The sequence below is a fragment of the Chlamydotis macqueenii genome, chromosome 5, assembly GCF_036417535.1.
Source record: "Chlamydotis macqueenii isolate bChlMac1 chromosome 5, bChlMac1.mat, whole genome shotgun sequence".
In the NCBI taxonomy this organism is placed as follows: domain Eukaryota; kingdom Metazoa; phylum Chordata; class Aves; order Otidiformes; family Otididae; genus Chlamydotis; species Chlamydotis macqueenii.
The window spans coordinates 28,009,332-28,023,835 of NC_141560.1; positions in this window are offsets into that span (position 1 = coordinate 28,009,332).

The window sequence follows — 14,504 nt, forward strand, 5'->3', positions numbered from 1 at the left end:
TGCAAAGAGTTCTCCAGTATAAAAGCACTTTGAAATTCCATAATACAGACATAGGCACTGACATTAAAGCCCAAATTGACAGTGACAAGTAAATGTGGGTGGCTGGTTTGAAGGACCAAGGATCTACTTTTGTTGTATCTTAGCTTCTCAAGGCACTTCATTTTCACAGTAGAGCTTTGAAGGGCTCTAAGATGCAGAGGTCAGAGCTTAGTATAACAGTGAAGCACAAACGCAATATTTGGAAAGTGACAAAATAAAAATAATGGCCTTTTGTGAAAATGATGGCTTGTGATTTCTCAGCATTACATAGGAACTCTATAGCAGAATTTGGGATAAGAAGCAGCTTGTTAGGACAGCGTTTCATTGCCTTAGTCATCAGGGCACTCTGTGTCCCTTCCTGCAATTCCCTTTCTCACCAAGTGCATGCTTTCTCAGGTTTCAGCTTTCTCAGGTTTCAGCAATTAATGAGATAGGGTTACTGAGGTGGTAATATCCTGAAGCAAGTAACATGGATTCATTCTCAGACTAGTCCCTATGTACAGTGAAATGATGTTACAATTTCTCATGCTGAGAAAGCTTACAAAATCATGGAATTAAAGAGTGTATTACTATACTCTTAATAATAAAAGCAGTCTTAATTCTGGTAATTCTTATTTTAAGTGCTTCACTATATGACCTTTATACAAATCTTTATGTATGGATATTTAAAAATGTGCTTTTTAAAATAATTTCCCAGATTAGAAAATCTTAGACTTTGGAAAAACAAACTTTTCATCGTGTGTCATTGCATGACCCCACAGGGAATAGTTTCTTTAGTAGGACTGAAATATTTAGGGCCACAGAATCTTTTGGAGCTGATTGAAAGGTGGTCATCTGACATTCTGTTCCCCTGGGGTCCCATCTCACACAGACAGCTTCTGTACCTATTGCTCTTTCTCATGCCCCCAGAGTCTTCCTCTTTTCCTGTCCTCACTGTTTCATCCTCACTGTTTGACAACTTCCACTACTCCCATCTTTCCATCTCAAGTTTTTGCCCTGCTTCTAACTTCTTCCTATTCTCCAGTTTATCCATCCTACTTCATTCCTCCTATTGCCACGTTATAACTTCTCTGCAACACCCTGAAAATCCTTGGGGTATCCTGCCTTCAGTTGAAGTTCTAACCACTGCAACAGACACCTTTCCCAGCCTTCATCAGCTCTGCCCTAGGTTTGCTGCAGAGAATAACTAGATCAGATGTGTTTGACAGACAGACCACTCAGTAGATAAGGAATTGGCTAGATGGTGACGCTCAAAGAGTTGTGGTCAATGGCTCGATGTCCAAGTGGAGACCAGTGACAAGTAACGTTCCTCACGGGTCGGTATTGGGCCCAGCCGTGTTTAAGATCTTTTTGGCGACATGTATGATGGGATAGAGTGCACCCTCAGCAAGCTGGCTGATGTGGTCACACCAAGCAATGTGATGTGGTCAACACACTCGAGGGAAGGGATGCCATCAAGAGGGACCTTGATAGGCTGGAGAGGTGGGCCTGTGCAAACCTCACAAAGTTCAACAAGGCCAAGTGTAAGGTCCTGCATGTGGGTCGGGGCAACCCCAGGCACAAATATAGGCTGGGTGGAGAATGGATCAAGAGCAGCCCTGAGGAGAAGGACTTGGGTATGCTGGTGGATGAGAAGCTCAACATGAGCCAACAATGCATGCTTGCAACCCAGAAAGCCAACCGCATCCTGGGCTACATCAAGAGAAACATGACAAGCAGGTTGAGGGAGGTGATTCTGCCCCTCTACTCCACCCTGATGAGATCTCACCTGAAGTACTGCATCCAGCTTTGGAGCCCTGTATCCAGCTCTGAAGCCCTCAACATAAGAAGGACACGAACATATTGGAGAAAGTCCAGAGGAGCTCCGCAAAGATGATCAGAGGGCTGGAGCACTTCTATGAAGACAGACTAAGAGAGTTGGGATTACTCAGCCTGGTGAAGAGAAGGCTCTGGGGAGACCTTATAGCAGCCTCCCAGTACTGTGTTGGGCCTACAAGAAAGCTGGAGAGGCACTTTTGACAAGGGCATGTAGGGATAGGACAAGAGGTAATGGCCTTAAAGTGAAAGAGGGTAGATTTAGATAAGACATAAGGAACTGTGAAGGTGATGAGGCACTGAAATAGGTTGCCCAGAGAAATTGTGGATGCGTGTTCAAGGTCAGACTGGATGGGGCTTTGTGGCCCCTGGTCTAGTGAAAGGTGTCCCTGCCCAGTGCAGGAGGGTTGGAACTAGATGATCTTTAAGGTCCCTTCCAACTCAAACCATTCTATGATTCTATGATTCTATGATTCTATGATTCTATGATTCTATGATGAGTACAGCTTAGAAAGGCCCCCAAAAGTCATAGAGCACTTTGACTATGAGAAGTCCTACAGCCCCATCTTCAACTTGATCTTTCAAAGTACAGAGGATTATTGTCATAGAGTTGATATCCTAGATCTTGGGCATTTCTCCTGAAGCCAGAACTCTTAGATCTCCTCACCAGGCAAGCCCCATTTCGTTGGTTGGAGACAGTGCAGGAAGATTCATTTCCCAGCAGAAAGCCAGGAAAACTGACACAGTTTGTCAAAATTGCTATACGAGTACAAGGAAGAAAAAAATCTTACCTTAAACTTAATTGCCTAAAATGCCTTCAGCTTTGTCTTCTGAATTATTTAGTTGCCTTTTACTCTGCCCTGAACACAATATGGTGAACTCTCCCATGGCGAAGCCCCACAGACTACATCCCCACAAAAGGGTGAAGGATGGGCAGAAACCAGACTGCTATGAAACTGTTACAGTGGGAGCATTTCAGTGCAGCTATGGGAGAGCAGATCAGGTCCATTGTCTCAAGTATCATTAACTGACTTTTCTTGAGGACTGATTGTAGTCTGGAGTGAGTATCCATTTCGCTTGTCTCTGACTTTTGTCTCCCCATATCTGTTTCTCTTCTTATTCCAAATGATTCATAGAAGTATCTATTTGGAGAGAAGAGGTTCAGGTAGGAAAGGAAAAAACCCTTAAAAAATCACTTTCTAAACTTCTTGCCCCGATCTTAGCTTTTTCAATAGATTTTTCTCTCTTCTGCTCTATGAAGTAGTAGAGGAAGAGGAAGTTTATTCATATTGGTTATTAGCATGTATTTAACCACTGCTCGCATTCACTGAAAGGATTTCAGGCCCCCTGATTCTGTGATTTGTACAGTTACATTAGCTAGACATGTTACTCTTACAAATTTGTAAGAGAACCACCATGGTTCATACAGGATAAATCCATATATGAGAAAATGGTGGCAGACCTTAGAATGATTTGCTGAACTTTCATTTTTCATTCTGCTAAAAATAATTATAAGGTCATAAGAACTTCCTTTAGGTATTTATTTGTTTATTTATGCTATCAAGTTTTATAATTTGTATCTAATGTTCAAGTACTACATAAAGCAATATAACTATCTTCCTTCTTTTTCTTATAAATAAAAGGGATAAAAAAGCAAAGTTGCTCTTTTTCTCAAATTCTAAGTGTTCCTGGTAATTAATTATTTGCTGGGAGCTTACTCAATTAAAAATAACCAAAAACAAAACCAAAAACAACAACAACAAAAAAATCCAACAGCAGCAACAACTGAACTGTCATGAAAAATTTTGTTTTTCAGGTATCTGAGGCAGCCTACTGGCACTAATCACATGGTATTCCCAGCAATGTGCATTATATCCAAGATAAGATTTCTGCATGCTTAACAATGAGTTGTTTTCCTTCTCTTTTGGAGACCACATAAAGTGGGTCATATGCTCTGTCCTGGTCCTTTGTACTCTTCATCACATGCCTTGGCAAAATAGATTTCAGAATTGCCCAAGTTTGCCTTTTGACATGAAATGCAAGTTGTGCCAGTTATTAGTGCTGTGTGTCCCACCCTCTTCTTCAGTAAAGGCTGCACCAGGAGAAGAAAATGATAGCTGCAATAGAGACTGCAAGCATGGCCTTCTGTTATTCATATCCTCTTTGCCACAGGACCAAATAACAATCCTTCATCACTAGTGAAATTAGGACTACTAGAAAGCAAAGGGCAAATTCAGGAAAGACAAGTCTCCCTCTTCTGCATGGTAAGGAAGTCTCTGTTCCGTAGAAAAGATTCGGTATCTGATTAGAAGTTGTGATCCTTTCAACTTTCCTGCAAATACAGTTGAAAAGTTCAAGCTGAAATGCAAATTTCACTGCTATTTGGGTTTTGTACTGACAAGTTCAAAAAAGATAGGAAAGTCAAACTTAGAATAATTTATCAGAAAGCCTATGTTGTAAGATTAACTTTTTAAAACAAAAATAGTGATCTCAAAAAGCTGGAAGCATTTTTGATGAAAGAGCTTTTTCCTTACGCAGTTTTAACTAGACTTTAAAAATTTCTGCTTAGATTTAATATAATATTGTGCTTAATTTCCTTCTCCATCTATCAGTTTTACAGCCATTTTAAACCTATATTTGGTTTGATCCTTTCTACTTTGGCAATTTAAAAATCAATTTAATAGCACTAATATTAGCAGAATAACTCCTGCCTAGTGGTTCTCCCAGTAAAGGCAGGTTTTGGCTTTATATTCCAGGACTTTTGTAAATGACAAGTTTTTGTGCTATGTGCTTGCTAGAAACTCTAGCATGGATAATACTGAAGGAAAATGACTCCTTTACAGCCTTATATTAGAAAGCAATGGCCTCTGTGAGCGGAATAAAGTAGGAAAATAACTTCCACCTAGTGGCTTTCCAGAAAACTGCCATAATAGTTAATTTTTCCTGTGAAACTAAAATTTCTATTTTTACATAATTTGGAGGTAATCCTGCCACCACAACCCATAACCAATTTTCAGTGAATGCATATGCACTACCTACACATGTAGTATTTAGTATATAGTTCACAGTAATTTTAGCATCATCTTGCTTGTGGATTTATCATAACAGCAACATAATTCTGAAAAACTTTAGACTAAAACTTCTTATGATTTCTAATGGCAAATTGATTTTATTCCAGCTTTTCTATTTCATATTGAAAACATATTTAACCATCAACTATAGTAATATCTCCATACCCACTTCAGGAAAAGCTCGCTGTATTATCGCTGTACTTAAACAACCAGCTCATCAAAGTTGTATACATAACCATCTGGGCAGTGTGGCTTAGTGGAATATAAATGACTCATAAATCTAGTAAGATATGAATCCACTGTTTAATTTAAAAAGGAATTATTCAAGAGTTTAGTATTGTACACCTGAAAGAAGAAAAACTCCTGGAAATGAGATCTCAATACATTATTTCTCATGCCATTGAAACAATAACTATTCTGGATCAGTGGTTTTAATACTAATTTACATGAGCTGAGAATCTGGCCACTAGGTTACTCTGAACATTTTATTTTTTTCTGGAACACAAGTATTAAGAAATAATTTTTAAATTCAGGCAAACAGAGATGAGTTTTTGTACTATGCAATTAGTGTTACACAGCATTCATGTTGAGCATCAAGGATATACGTATTGGTTGAAAAAGGACTCTGATGAATGGCATTGTCTGATAAATAATTTTGATGGGACTCATTAAATTGCTAGCTATGGGCTAAATTCCAAAACATAATCCAAACTTCTGCTTTTGTAACAGTATTTTTTTTTTAATAATCAGTAGAAATATTTAATATAGCAATGGTATTTGTTAAACTCTAAGAAGTAAATAGTCACTCACAATAAGATGCAGTGAAATTCATTTTATAATTTTAAAATGTCTGACATAAGACAACTGCAAAAAGTAAGCAAGCAAAAAAAATTAATAACAATTACAGTGAATTTTGGATTTTTTCCCCTTTCCAGTAACCTGAAGTATGTAGTAATATAAATGAGGGAATTAACCATTTTCCTGCTGCTGTTTTGTCCTTTATATAGCCATGTATCTTTTTGCAAAATTAACAGAAGGTGAAGGTGGCAAATTCTTTGCATACATGTGGGAAATTATGCAAGATGGAGAAGAACAAGACTGGGCTTTTTAACTTAGCAACAATTCTCTAAACTATTAACACGCATATTTAATTAATTTACTCTAGTTCTCCTGTCAAATAAAGGCAGAAATGTTAGTCTCTTCATATGATCACTGTATGTGCAATCATACTTGTAACACCATCTTAAGCTAGCTGGTCACCCTGTACCTATCTACTGTAAACTCTGATTACATACATAGTACCTGGGATTTTGCCAAAGGGAAAAAGAAGGAGCAGGGTCAGAGCAGTCAAATTCAGTTAACATGTTTCAACTGCCGTTTTAGAATGTTCCATTGTGTTCTGTACTCACAATGCTTATCCGAGACAGAAAAGTTAAGTTTATATTTGGTTCTGTGTTAAATGGGTAAAAACTGAGTTCAGAATCAACCGGCTGTGCACAATTTGATTAACTAGTTCAGTCTGACGCCTGGGAGCCACGAGGATGGAGATATTTTTTGCAGGTGTGTGAGTGGTTAAACTAGTAAATTAAGCTAAATTAACATCATGTTGAATTAGGTGATTACTATATGGCAACTTTCATTAGTGTGGGTCTTATCAATGGAGTTTTTAGTAATTTTTCTTTATATCGTCCCTCATGATATATATAATATTTAAGCCATTATCTGTCAAGCTACGTGCACTATGTGGACTAAGTCAATTCCGTTACATGAAGTATAACAGTACAATGTAACAAGAATGAGGCTTTAGGTTTATGATGGAAAATCCACAAACCAGGCAGCCTTCCTGAACCCTGACCGTGGCCTGTTTGAAGCTCAATGATCTCTAAATGTGGTAGGAATTCTCTTTAGTGTACTTAAAAGGGTGGTGAGATCCTATTTCTCTCTTTCAAATCAGCAAGAAACAGGAGGTTGTCTCAGTGGATCCAAGACTAACGAGAGAGAAGACGCAAGCCTCTAAATCAGTGCCTGACTGCTGTCTCGTTCTTGCCTTCTGAGGCTGTAAGCCTATGGAATAATCTTTTCAAAATCTTCCATTTTTATTCTGATACTATGTAGTGAGGTGTCAGGAACACTTTGAGGATTGCAGGGCACCCATTTCTAGCTGACTTAAGTTTTCATTACACCTCACAAGCAGAATGTCAGTACTTGCTTATTTACTGTAATAGGTATATATTTATTCAGGCTAGCAAATTGCAATTAATCTTGTTTATGGAAGGCAAAACGAAACAATTAAGCAATCAAACATACTGTACAAATTCATCACAAAACATTAGAATAAAAAAAAAATCAAAAGGCATATGACTCCTCGACTTTATTCCCACAATTTAAAATTCTATTTTGGAGTAAGGGAAACCCAAACAGCCAGAGGACATAAAAGTTTTTAGACAAATAATTTTATAATGCTGGGAGATTTTCAACATCATAAGATGGAATTAAATCTCTTTTATTACAAGCAATTCTCAATACAGTGAACTGATAGATTTCATATCACAATTCTAGAGGACTTTGGAGAAAATAAAATCTGCATCTTCCCACATCCTCCCAATTAGGCAAATAAAACACTACGTAATCCGTGAATGCTCTATTCAAGCTGTCAGAAAATGCATCTGGAAACATCTGGCTATAAAGCTGGAAAATGAAGGAAGTTGAATACAAATAATAGCAGCAGTGAGAAAACTACAGATCTGTGACAGAGTCTGACACCCAGATCAGCCCTGCTGCCAAGCACTAATACTTAGGCAAGCCCTACATCTTGACCAGGAAGACAGGCAATGTGTAAAGAGCTAGGGGAAAAATATTTTAAAATATTTCTGTGACCATTATTTGCACAATAGATATGGAAGGAAAATTATTTTTCTTTCCAAGGGAAAAGTGCTGGAACTTAAAAGATATTGTTCCTCTATAAATGAGTATATGTTTGTAAGTTTTTGCATTTTATAAAAATCCAGACATGTCAATCACCTTTCTTTCCTCTCTTTTTTTGACAATAAAATACTAACATTTGTTGAGTTTGGATAAAAAGAAATAATTCTGTTACTAAGTGCCTGAAAAAATGTTTTTTATTTCTTCAAAAGTATCACTGCTACGAAAATCATTGCTTTCCAAAAAGGCTACATTTTTGCAACAAACAACCTGCAAAATAATTTCAATTGAAAAAAAATTGGTATGAGATCTAATGATGCCTATTTATTACTTTTCATATCATGTAAATAAATACTAACATCTCTGCCTAACCAAAGCCTGGACTTCGCTGGTCCAGCTTCTGAATGTTTACTGGTGGATGGGGCATGAAAAGAAGGTGACAGTAGGGGGTGTGGGAGGTGGCAGTGGGGGAGGTGTGTGTATGGATGTGCATGTGTCTGAGGGGGACTGGGGACTGATCCCTGCAAATAGGGGTGAACATAAATGTTTTATGGTATATTTTAGAAAGGGGAGATGTTTTATAATTTATTAACAAAAATATCTAACAACCACTGCAGCACTCCACTATGTTGCACCACCAGCGGCCAGACCGTAGAACGGATTTGTAAATCTACTGCAGAAAGTAGAGAGACAGAGATAGATGGCCTTCAGGAACCATGTAATAGGAAAGCCAGTCGTAATGCGAGTTCTTTTCTTCAAAACTCAGTTCCTCCTGTTGTCACCAGTCAGCTTGAAGTACTTTGTATTTACAGCTTAAAACTCTAAAATGGATTAGTTTATCACAGCATAATATCATGACATGAAGATATGAAGGCTAGAAGATTTATTCGCTTTGATGCAAGCAAGGAAAGCTTTTATTTTTAAATTCCTACCACTCAGTGCAGTGCGTCAAACAATCAGTTTTAATATCTTTAGGGTTAAGTGCACTCTTGTAATTTAGAATTAAATGATTTTTATTAAGCACTTTTACTGAATATCTACAAGCTTTACAACTCTGCTGATTAAGGATCTGATAGTGACTGGTAAAGCAGCCACCTCCATGAATTAGGGAAGCATTAGTGAATGCATTCTGTCTATGGTCTTTAGTGCTTAGGGAGTATTTCAAAATAAGTGCAATTTCTGTAAAATGTAGCCGTAAAACTGCAAGTAAATCAATATATGTGAGACTTAGTGCTTGCATTGCACAGTGACGTCTTTTAACAGGTTAAAGGCATTTTTCCAGAGTGAGGACAGATCAGATAAAATCCCCCTGGGGTGAAACTTCAAGTGCAGAGTTTCTGAAATATTCCCCCATGACGCTGAAACATTTAAATGAAAAGCTAGCTGGGAACATCCAAGGTCTAATGGCCAGCTTGCTACTGACAAGCCAGATCTGAGGGAGGCCTGGCCAAACAGCCTGAGCACGGGTCTGGGACCAAGGAATGCCCACCACATGCTGACAGTAACCTCCTCTGCAGGCTTGCACGAGCTCCTATATTTTCAGAGATGTTGTTCCCTCTGCGCTCTCATTAACTTCAATGGGAGCCAAGAATGCACAGCACCTTTGAAAATCAAGCGGCTAAACTCACAGCTTCAGTTTCCCTATCTATAAAACGAGGCTAAACCTTTCTTATCAGCCTCATAGAGCTGTTGTGAAGATTAATTAGATAATGACTGCAAAGCCCTTTGAACACGAAAAGTGCTAAGAATTGTTGTTACCAAATGATGGCAAAGATTGGGCTATTCTTCATTGCTGTCAAATAATAATAAAGAGATGTGCTAGTCTAAGGAAAGGAGAGGTGGGAAATAAAGGGCAATAATGGCTGCTGTTGTTTGCGCATATGGTACTGAATAATCTTTGCAAGAAGCAGCCAATCTTGTGAAAAGCTATCTACTGTAATGGTGCTAGGGTTATTGACAGGTCTGGCTATAAGTGCAGGTTCCATTAGATACATCAGCCACAATGTATTCGCGGCAAATCTCACTGATGATTGCCCTCCTGCAGAGGGAGAGATAAGACAAACTATGATTGAAGTAAAAATGTAAACAGTTAAAAAAAGAAATAGAAGTCAACCACTGCTCTCCCACAGGGGCAAGGACCAAGGATTGTTGCACCTGCGAAGCAGTAATAACATCAAATGTTAATGTGAGATGTGATTGTAGCACAGATACTGCTTCAAGCTCTTGCTGAAGAATTTATGTTGTTTAGTATTCTTCTATGTATATTAAGTGAAGTGCACTTTCCAAGTCTGGGGCAGTGCAGGGCACAATACTGGCAAACTGAAGGGGTTTCACACGAGTCAAGTTAACTAAGAGGATTCTTTGGCAGTACATGGTGTGGGCTTCTTACAGGTCTCCAGCAAAAGCCTCTGAACTAATACTGACCCTCTTAATCTCAGGGTTGTGTAATGAAGAATACATGCTATAGTTTTCTCTTTTGTATTTTATGTTTATATTAAAGCCATTATTGTAAAAACGTATTATTAATTCACATCAGTGCATGATATGAATTCTTCTCTTTAACTGGAAAAAAAACCTGAGTGACACCTCAGTGATAAAAAAGTACTTCCTATTTACCCAGTGATAGGGAATGTTTAAAGACTGACATTAAATCATTTTCAGACCTGAATGATGGCATAATGTGCACCCCAGAGTTTTAAAGCAAATGACTAAAGAAGCATCATAAGGCTGATTTATGTGTGTGGCTTAACAAATAGTGCGGTTTGTGTGGCTGCCCTTCCAGCTGGCCATTAGTTCTCTTTTTCTTCCCCACCCTTTACTCCCACCCCCAAATAATTTTCACCCATTTGGTTAGTTGCAGTCATGTTTAGCAGAGGTATAGAAGTAGCAAAGATAATTCATTTCTTCCACATTTAATTGGAAAAAAAAAATACTGTCTGGGTAGAAGAGAAAGACTATTCATGCCACAGAGGAGAATCCATTGTCCATTACGCTTAGCAGCAGCCAGCTTATTCAGCGATCACACATGTACTAGCCAGCCTGTCTGTGCTGGATGCACTGTTTCTTCCCCAGCTGGCAGGGCAAAATACAGAGGTAGGGAACATGGAAAGAAGAATACAGAGAGCATGGAGAACATGGAGATTTTGTTGTACTGGACATAGAGGAGATGGTGGGGACAATGGTATTGGAGCTCAAAGACACTGGAAGGAGTGCACAGCAGTGGTGTGGTGAGCTAGGTGATGTGATGGTGGAGAGCTAGAGACATGGAGGTGATGACATGGCAGAACTGTGTTGGGAAAGATTTAAAAGACATAGAGAGAGCTGGGATGACAGCAGTGAGTGGGTGGAAGATTTAAGTTCAAAGAAAATAAGGTTTTATTTGCTCTTGGAACAATCTTTTAAAAATACTGTAATGCTGTCAAAGTTTCAGTAGTCTGGCAAACATCTGACACATTGGCTTTTTTTTTTTTTAACGTCTAAACAACATTTCCAAAGTAAGTAGAAATCTAGTAACCTTATATTAATTCCAGACAAAATACTTGGATATAGAATAGAATAGAACGGGATCTAATCAGTAAGTTTATAAAGACAGTAGCATAAACCATTTCAGTGAATGAGTTTTCATGGAAAATTAGTGATAGAACTGATTACATCTTTTGAGGAAATGAAAAGGTTCTGTTGCTAAAGGAAGTTGCTTAATATAATTGAGCTGAGATATTTTACCTTGTACTCTGACATTCTGGTTAAAAGTGACACAACGTAAAATCTGTGTAGCACATTTTAACTGGTGTGAAAAGGCTGATGCAGCTAAAAAGTAATTGCACAGAGGGCATCATTATATAACGGGGTTCCACATAGATCTATTCTTAGTTCAGTGCTATTCAATATCTTTATCAATGAGATGGAAGAAAATAGAAACTTGTTGTTGGTAAAGGCTGCAGATGCCATATTCATATATAAGAAGTTAGTACGTGACCTGATTTTTAGAGGCTCTAAGCATATTTAGGCAATGAAAAGGGAGGATTTTGGCTTAGAAGCTAAACCACAGATATGTAGCTATTGCAATGCCAAGTTTTTAAGCACCTTTTGGGCTAAACTCATCTCAAAATGGGCTTTATAACAGATGGTAAGGGAGAGGTGCCCAAACTAGCCAGTACAGAATGACTCTGTTCTTCAGTGCTTAGGCACCTATTTCTCATCTGTCAGATCAGAAGAAAACTGGTTCATCTCAAACCCCTCACGCTGAATTATGCACTTAATTGCTGTTTCATACAACCAAGCTGTCTAGCAGTGAGAGTACTCACTGGGCCATATGGTTTACCAGGGCTGAACATCCCCCTTTGGTGTCAGCAGGTTGACAGGCTCACCTCTCATATTCTAGGAAGGTGTCTTCACCTACAAGTTAATTTGGACAGAGGCACTTTCCATCTTTCCTGTTTAAGGTGGGGCACTATATAGAAATGCTAGAAAAAACACCACATATACTCAGACAAGCATTAGATGATGTAATAGCTACTGCCTCTTCTGCTCTCACCAGCTGATGGTGAGAAACAGATGACCACAGTCTAAAAATAAAATTATTCCATGCCATCACACTTGTTTTTGAAGCAAAATCTGATGCAAGAGAAGAAAAATGTAAGTAGATAAGCAGATGCTGGTAGGTTCTCTCTTTCTATGCATGCAAAAAACCCCAAAGTATCAGGATCCTGCTCCTTTGTGGTCTATGTAGGAACTTGACCAGCGTATGCTGTCAGTACTGTTGCTCTTCACATTAGGCTCTGTTTTCCATGGAAACCAACACAGTGCAGAGAGGACAGACAAAGATGGCATGTCTCCACTTGAGAGGTATGCTTCTACTTACACCCTATGCCTGGACTAGAAGATGGAGAAGTGTTCCCAGATCTTGCAGTTTAAACATAGCCTTGGAGAACAGAAGTTCCTCCTTAGTCTTCTCTGCCTCTTGCTATCTTACGTATTCTAGTCTGTCCCCTTTTATTAATTTTCTCTCTTAGGTAATGAATCCCAGACTTTTCTATCTCTCTTCATAAAGCTTTCTCTAGGCCTAGGAGTAAAGCAAAGGCCTGGCATAATCTGCTCCAGACAGTAGATATAAAGGTACTGGAGGGAGAGAGCAAAAAAAAAATCCTAAAGTATTTTTATTAATTCTGATAATTAAGTTGGTGATAAAAGAAAAGGATACCAACCGGTTAGTTTGTTCAAGCTACAGGTACATAGGGATGGAGTCTGTGCAGACCTTCCTGAACAACATATATATTATAGTGACCCTGGGCAGCTCACTCTCCAGATGTACTCCTTTCTTCCTCTCACTGCTGGAAGTACTAACGAGAGTGCCACATGCGGGTGTATTTTCTATAAAGTAGACCATTACCAGCAAAAAGTAAAGGGAAACTATCAATTCACTTAATGTTGAGTGCCCATGAGCATTCACATGCTGCCACTTCTGGGCACTGATGGCTTCATTTGAATATCTGTAGATGCTCGTGACCTGCATTCCAGGTTGTGACTACCTGATGAGCAGCCCAGGAAAGAGCAGGCTGAGCTCCCTCTCCGTGGGGGCTGCTGCTGTGCAGGTCACCATCCCTCTGTGCTCTCAGAGTGAGCCAGCAAGATCTGCAGCTTGTCTTGTCTCAAGATGGCTTACATATAAGTTTTAGGGTATCTGAAGTGATTTCAGCTACTCTTTCCAGGGCCATTTTACAGCCCTGTTGTACTGCAAGAGCAAAAAGACCCTGTCCATGTTCAGAGCATGTTCCTTTACTTATATTTGTCCTTATTTTTTGTAACTTAATGACTAAACTGTCTTAATGTCCTTCTGCAATAACAAAATCTTGCAATAACTGTTTTGTTTAAGTGTGCCTTCTTTGTGTAGGGACTGCTCTTTGCCACGTCTGGGCTGCAGTGCAGGGCGAGATATTCAAACTGGCCTTAGATGACCTAGATGCAGTCTAGCCATTCCAGCACAGCTGTCAGCTTGGATCAATTTTCCCTTCCAAAAAAAATGCTGCCATCAGTAGGAACGCTTTGTGGCTGAGCTATCTTGATCCCCCACTATAGTTGCAGCAGGGATCTAGCCTATTTATATTCTTCAGTAAACAGCAAGGAAAGAGTGCTCCTGAACTGAACTGGGAATCGGTCCGCATCCCATTCCCATTATACCTCTAATGTCTGAGCAAGTTTGGCTGTTCCCTGAAAAGAGTCCTCATCTGGATGACTGGCATGCAAGGATGCACTGTGGCAAACAACTTCAGCCCAGTGACCTGTACAACTCCAACAAAAGCCAGGTCTTTTATTAGAAATGGTGAGGTTTATTTCAATTATACCTAACATGATTTTCTGTCACTTTATGTATTTAAATACTTCTTCAACACAAAATGGAGTTCTCCCCAGCAAAGGTAATTAGTAGCTATCAGTGAGCAGTACGGAAATGTTTTTCTCATTTTGCTCCTACAAAAAAGAGCACACTGTGTATCGCATTAACACTGTCTGATAGCAACAGATGACAGCTATAAAAAATCCAACAAGAAAATTAACAATAATGCTTCAAAAATCATCACTAAGGACCTGATCGTGCTAACTGATGTTTGGGATGAGTCATCCAATTAGTTCTTTGAAATGGGACTGGCTGCTGTTCTTACA